Here is a 7520-nt window from a genome sequence, read left to right as displayed (position 1 = left end):
TTATAGAGTTGACCTCATATTAAACACATTTATACATTTAAAATCTTGCAGGTTAATTACCAAACCAATTAATATTGATATTAACCTGGCATTCATTCACCAATGCTCCCTACTTGTCAATAATCCACTATAGATGAATTCAATGGCAGCAAACACTGCAGCTTCTGAGAGATGGTGTGGGTTGTGTTTACCACTGTTGTCTTCTAAAAAAGAAAGACATAGTTGGTGGTGATTAGCCTGCGTTAATTTCTTTCAGACCCTGAGATTCCCTAAGATTTGTTAAATGCCTCCTTGGCTATCTGTTTAGACACTAGCAGCCAGCTGGAGATGAGGGCAACCAGGTGACCTCCCAGTGGTTTCATCAAGAGCATAACAGCATTGATAAGGGAAGTTGAACTGAAGATGCATGTGTTTCCTGAACACTGTGAGTTATCTCTCTAAATGTATTTGCCATCCTCGCCTCCCCTCCCCAGGTTTCAGTTACCCTTTTTTTTTAAATTTAATAAATCTTTATTATTCAGATTATTACAATTGTTCCTCTTTTTCCCCCCATAGCTCCCCTCCACCCAGTTCCCACCCTACCCTCTGCCCTTACCTCTCCCGCACTGTCCTCATCCATAGGTGTACTATTTTTGTCCAGTCTCTTCCCACACCCCCCACACCCCTTTCCCCCTGAGAATTGTCAGTCCGCTCCCTTTCTATGCCCCTGATTCTATTATATTCATCAGTTTATTCTATTCATCAGATTTTCTATTTACTTGATTTTTAGATTCACTTGTTGATAGATATGTATTTGTTGTTCATAATTTTTATCATTACCTTTTTCTTCTTCTTCCTCTTCTAAAGAGTACCTTTCAGCATTTCATATAATACTGGTTTGGTGGTGATGAACTCCTTTAGCTTTTTCTTATCTGTGAAGCTCTTTATCTGACCTTCAATTCTGAATGATAGCTTTGCTGGGTAGAGTAATCTTGGTTGTAGGTTCTTACTAATCATCACTTTGAATATTTCTTGCCACTCCCATCTGGCCTGCATAGTTGCTGTTGAGAAATCAGCTGACAATCGTATGGGTGCTCCCTTGTAGGTAATTAACTGTTTTTCTCTTGCTGATTTTAATATTCTCTCTTTGTCTTTTGCTCTTGGCATTTTAATTATGATGTGTCTTGGTGTGGTCCTCTTTGGATTCCTTTCGTTTGGGGTTCTGTGCACTTCCTGGACTTGTAAGTCTATTTCTTTCACCAGGTGGGGGAAGTTTTCAGTCATTATTTCTTCAAATAGGTTTTCAGTATCTTGCTCTCTCTCTTCTTCTGGCATGCCCATAATTCTGATATTGGTATGCTTGAAGTTGTCCCAGAGGCTCCTTAAACTATCTTCAAAGTTTTGGATTCTTTTTTCTTTTTTCTTTTCCTGTTGAGTGTTTTTTGCTTCTTTGTATTTAAAATCTTTGACTTGATTCTTGCGATCCTCTAGTCTGCAGTTAGGTCTCTGTATAATATTTTTTATTTCAGTAAGTGTATGCTTAATTTCATGGTCCTTTTTCATATCCTTGAGGGTCTTGCTAAATTTATTGGCCTTTTCTAGGAAATTCTTGAAAAAACCTTATATTGTGGTTTTGAACTCTATATCCAGTCATTTGTTTTCCTCCATTTCTTTCGTTTGTGGTCTGTTTCTTTGTCTCTGCATTTTCGCTGCTTCCCTGAGTTGATAGAGTGGCTTTGTGTGCTAGGTGTCCTATAGGGCCCAGTGGCTCAGCCTCCCCAGTTACCTGAGGTGGACACTCTTGGTGCACCCCTTTGTGGACTGTGTGTACAGCCTTGTTGTAGTTAAGTCTTGATTGTTGTTGGTATCACTGGGAGGAATTGACTTTCAGGCCAATTGGCTGTGAGGATCAGCTGTGTCTATGCTGGGAGAGCTTCTGTGCTGGAGACAGCCTTATGAAACAAGACTTGTAAAATTGCAAAAGCCTCTGTGCTCAGCTTGGATGGGGCGGAGTCTCAGGGCTGAGCAGACCGCCTTGGGTTCCCATCAGCCCTGCCCTATGAGGCCCCTGAGTCTCCGTGTCCCTCGGTAATCGCTGCAGACCTCTCTGCGCGCACTTGTGCACACACCTCCTGACCTCTGCCTTTTGAGGCTCCCCTGAGTTTCCGTGTGCTCCTCCCTTTTCCCAACAGTCCAGACTCCCCCCTTATGAGTCTGGGTCCCCAGGGTCTCACCTGAAACTGGGGTTCAGTGCAGTCGGAACTGGAGTTCAGTGCAGTCAGGAGCTTCTGTCTCTCTCCCGCTAGAGAAAACCAGCCAGGCACTCAGCTGCCCGTCCTCTCCTAGCGCGTGTCTCCATACCTCAGTCTTTTGCAGCTCCTCTGAATCTCTGTGTGCCCCTCTCTTTCCTTCTAGTTGTAGAATTTCCACTCAGCCAGCTTTCCTATGGTTCTGGATGATGTCCATTCTGTCTTTTAGCTGTAGTTTTGAAATTGTTGTGTGAGGCAGCAGTTTAGGTGTTCACCTATGCCGCCATCTTGGTTTCTCCCTCCAGTTACCCTCTCAGTTGATTTATCTAGGACAGTGATTTTAAACCTTTGCCATCTCACAGCACACATAAACTGATTACTAAAATTCTGCGTCACACTAAAAAATATAATTTTTGCTGATCTGACAAAAAAAATTGATATAATTTTGATTCATTCACACCAAATAGTTATAGTTGTATTGGCTATTGACATTTTTTTTCATTTGACAATCCAAAGGAAAAGAGACAGTGCCCTTGGCTAAATAGCCAGGTATTGCTTGTTTTGTATGCCTCTTGCATGCAGCAGACAGGTTGAAAATCACTGACCTACAAAATGATCAGAACCTCTATTAAGTAAGGGAAGTAATGCTAACTGCTGAACTCCAGAGTGGTTTAGCACAATAGAAATTTTATTTTTCATTCAAGCAAAATCTCATTTGGCTATTCCTGCTATGCAGGTAACTTCAGTGTTCAGGAATATGAACTTCTTCCATCTCATGGTTCCTCATGTCCTATAGAAGGAGGAGAGAGATTGTTCAAAATGGCTAAAGTAGGTTTTTATGTGCCATGTTTGGACGTGATACCTGTGACTTCTGCCTACATTCCATTGGCCAGAACTCAGTCACATGGCCCCACCTAGCTGTAAAGGAGTCTGGGAAATAGATTTTGGTAAGTACATAACAGTGTCTCTTGCCACAGGGATTTTATAAATTATATGACCAAATGTCTCTTTCCCATCACCTGTACTATTTTATCTTCACTCCAATATGAGACAGGAATAGTCTCATCTTTCAAGGGGAGAAAATGGAAACAAAGAAACCTTAATCTCATGGCTCCAGCTGGGATAAAGAAGCCTGGCCTCTAACTGTGCTCAGGAGCCAGCCCTTCTACCTTCCTGGTTGATTGCCTGGGTATCTTCTCTAGTGACCTGCTCTGAGCTCCAGGGCAAACTAGGACAGCCTCTTCTCAGAGGGAGACCTGCTTGGACATCTGGGATCCAGATGCTGCTGGCTTCCTTAATGGCTCTGAAAGGTATTGTACTTAAACCCCCAAATCCTGCAAAGTCTGCATTTTGTCTCAGAGAGATCTTCTCTCCCCTTTCGCACTCTTTGAGGACTGAATTCTATAGAGCCAGTCTTCTTTGACAGCTGACAGGGAATTCTCAGTGGAGGACAGTTGATTTTGGAACAATGCCTGCTGTCAGTCCCATAAAGCCCAGTTTACTGACCTATGATGAAAAACCCATCTGCTTTTGAAGTTAATCATTTGGGGGCTATTCTAAAGTTAAGCTGAGATGGTGCACAGAAAAGAATGTGTTCATTTGTTTGATCATCCCATTCTCTGCCCTCTTTTTTTGGTGACTTTGTATACCGTCCCAAGCAATGCATGTGGCTAGGATATCAAGACACAGTCAACAGGAAGTACCTTTTACCTGCTCTCTGTGCATATCTCTTACTATTCCTCTGTCTTGGCACTTTATTTTTCATGAAAGTGATCCTAGAGAGGAGGTTTGCCTCTCCTATGTGATCTCTTAATCCATAATATAATTAGCAACATTAAGAGTTGAGTAGATTCATAAATGGTCAGTTCATGCTGGGCTTTTAGGGGAAACAAAAGTGCATTGCTTCAACTTTAACTTGACAAGTTTGAGGTAAAGAACTACCACAACTTTGACCTTCCTTTACAATGTATACTTTAGTCACAGGGAGCCCTATGCTGGATGGATTGTGTGCTGGCCCCAGGAGGGACTTTTTATGTTCATCATAGCTCTATTACTAACAATGCTTCACAAATAACTGTGAGGAAAGTAAATATGTATTATATTAACACATATAATAACAATGAGGCTTAAAAATACACTTGCTTGAAGATTAGGGAATATGGCTCTCATGTGTTCATGTGAGCAGGGTAAGAAAATCTGTGTTCCAGATTTTTGTCTCACTATTTCTGAATATTTATCTGTTCAGATTTGCCTCATCTGCACCATAATGGAGAAGGAAAAGTTGTGCTTTTGGGATACTTTCAGATTCAAGGAATAACATACCTTATCAAAATGGGATTTACTTACTCACATACCCGAAGTCCTAGATGTAGAGTGTTGCCAAGGTTGGTTAAATTAGTAGCACAAACACATGGTCTTTTGGCTCTGTAGTCCTCGGATGTACCTCCTAATAGTCACAAGTTGGCTACTGCAGCTCCAGATATCACATCCTCATTCAACTATGGCCAAATGCTGCAATGCCTTTCTCCTTTTTATCAGAGAGAAAGACCTTTCTTAGAACCCCCCAGCGGATTTCACTTGTATCTCATTGGCCTTAAGGGAGTCAATTCTTATTAATATGATCATTGGCAAAGGGGAATGGAATTATCATAACTGGTTTAGGCCACTGGTTCACAAACTTTAGCATGAATCAGAATCTCCTGGGAGCCTTGTTAAAATGCAGATTGCAGTGTTCCACCACCAGAGTTTCTGATTTAGTACCATGTATTGGGATGGGGCCTAATAATTGACATTTCTAATGTGTTGCCAGGTAATTTTACTGCTTGGTCTGGGGAACACTTTAAGGACTAATGGTGTAGACCTTACTTCTTCATGTTGTGGGGTGAAGAATGAGGGTGAAGGCAACTGATGGGGAAATAGCAGGATAAAGTCAGCAAAAAGAAAGCTTGTTAGGTAGGTGACCTGCCCTTTCCAACCCATGTTTTCCTGTCTCTCTGTCTTCTGAATATATACCTAAACTCTTTTGGTTTTCTTTAAGGACCATTGCAGATTAGATGATTTACTGAAATATTTTCATTAATTTGATTCCTATAGAACATCTTATTCCTTTGAGATGAACATAAATTCTAATTCCATCAGTGTATACTATTTAAATTATGTAGAGCTTAAATTATTTATTTCACTATCTATCACCTTTTTTCTTCTCTGTAACATGTAGTTGTCTTTGTGTTTGTTCAGTCATCCAGGTTTATTGGATGCATCTTAAGTTCTTCACAATCCTCCTTAGCTCTTAACAAACTAAACACTTTTGTGTCATCAGCAAATTTTCCCACACTGCATTCACTTCATCCTCTAGGTCATTAACAAGTATATTGAGCTAAATCATTGGAACTACTAACTTGAACTTAAGAAATTAACAGCATCTGAAATGTCTTACCAAGTGTGGCAGCAGCCTTTGTTCAGTATATCAGTTTCTAATGTTTTTTTAAAAAAAAGTCCAGGGAGTTCCAAAATGGTGGCTGTGTAAGTAGAAGCTACACTGACACTCTCCCAGGATGAAACTGGAATTACAAATAAAATACAGAAAAGCCATCCTGAATAATCAACTAAAGACTAGCTGGAGAGAACCTTTATAACCAAGGACTGAAAGTGGAGACAAAGAGACTGGTAGGAAGTGCAGAGGTGCATAAGGGCTGGCTTGGCTCCCACAGACAGCAGGTGAAGTTCTGGAGGGATATCTCAGCAGTGGGGCGGGGGGGGGGGTTCCCACTGAGAAATCTGGAGCCTAAATCCCAATCTGGGCTTCTCAGCCCAGAGCACTAGAACTGAGAAACGTGCCCACACAACATCTGGCTGTGAAAAGCAGAAGGGTTGCTGCTATCTGTGAGGGAGAAATGGCTGGAAATACAGGCACCCTCTTAAAGGGTAAGCACACAATTTCATGTGCACTCACTCACCTTGGCCTCTAGCAGCGGGAGGGCAGAGTGGACTAGAGCTGGGTGAGCAGAATCCAGGATTGGGGGCATTGAGGTTAGAGCTTGGAAGGCAGTTTCCTGTGCTGAGTCATTCCCTCAAACTGCAGAGGTCATTTTCTCCATCAGACCTTTACCATCCAGGCAGCTTTTGCCTGAAAGGGGGAAGCAATTGCCCCACCCTATGGTCAATAGCTTGAGGCTAACTAAGACTGAATAACAATCAGACAGAACACAGTCAGAAGCAGATCTCCAGAGGATTTGATTCTTTGCCTGATTTTCTGGACCTGGGGCTGGAACAAGCAAACCTTGGTGCATATCTTGGTTCTTTTCAAAGGCACCCAGCAGATGTAGCCACAAGCTGTGGATTGCTGATAGACCCAAACAGGGTACGCAGGGCATCACAAACAGCATCTGACATTGTCCTGCACTAGAGATTGGGAAGCATAGAAGATCTACCTAATAGAAGATCTACATAGTCACAAACCCAAATAAGCAGTCAAAATGGGGAGATAAAAAAACAAGCCCAAAATGAAAGAACAAGAGAATTCACCAGAAAAAGAACTAAATGAGATAGAGATAAGAAATTTATCAAATATAGAGAGTTCAGAATAATGATTACAAGTATGCTAAACAGCATGAGAAAGTATCTAGAAACTATGAAAAAAAAACAGTCAGAAATGAAGAGTGACATAGCACTAATAAAGAACACATTGGAAGAAATACACATCAGATTAGGGGAAGCCAAGGATCAGAACAATTAATTAGAAGACAGGGTAGAAAAATTAACTCAATCAGACAACCAAAAAGAAAAAGCAATTAAAAAACAGAAGGACAACTTAAGGAAGCTATGGGTCAACATGAAACATAACAATATTTGCATCATGGGAGTACCATAATGGGAAGAAAGTGAGCAGGGGATAGAGAACATGTTTGAAGAAATAATGTCAGAAATATTCCTTAAGCTGGTGAAGGAAAAATTTACACAAGTTCAGGTGGCACAGAGAGTCCCAAGAAAGAAGATCCCAAATAGGCCCATGCCCAGATACATCATAATTAAAATATCAAAAATTAAAGAAAAAAAAAGAGAATCTTAAAGGCAGCAAGAGAAAAGCAATTTGTTACCTAAAGGAGCTCTCATAAGGCTGTCAGCTAATTTTTAATCAGAAACTCTTCAGGCCAGAGGGAATGGCATGAAGTATTCAAGGTAATGAAAAGGAAGGATCTGAAACCAAGATTCGTATATCAAGCAAGGCTATCATTCAAAATAGATGCTGAAATAAAGGACTCCCCAGACCAAAAAAACAAAAACAAAAAAAAG

The sequence above is a fragment of the Cnephaeus nilssonii genome, assembly GCF_951640355.1.
Source record: "Cnephaeus nilssonii genome assembly, chromosome: 4".
In the NCBI taxonomy this organism is placed as follows: domain Eukaryota; kingdom Metazoa; phylum Chordata; class Mammalia; order Chiroptera; family Vespertilionidae; genus Cnephaeus; species Cnephaeus nilssonii.
This window is presented reverse-complemented; position numbering follows the sequence as displayed.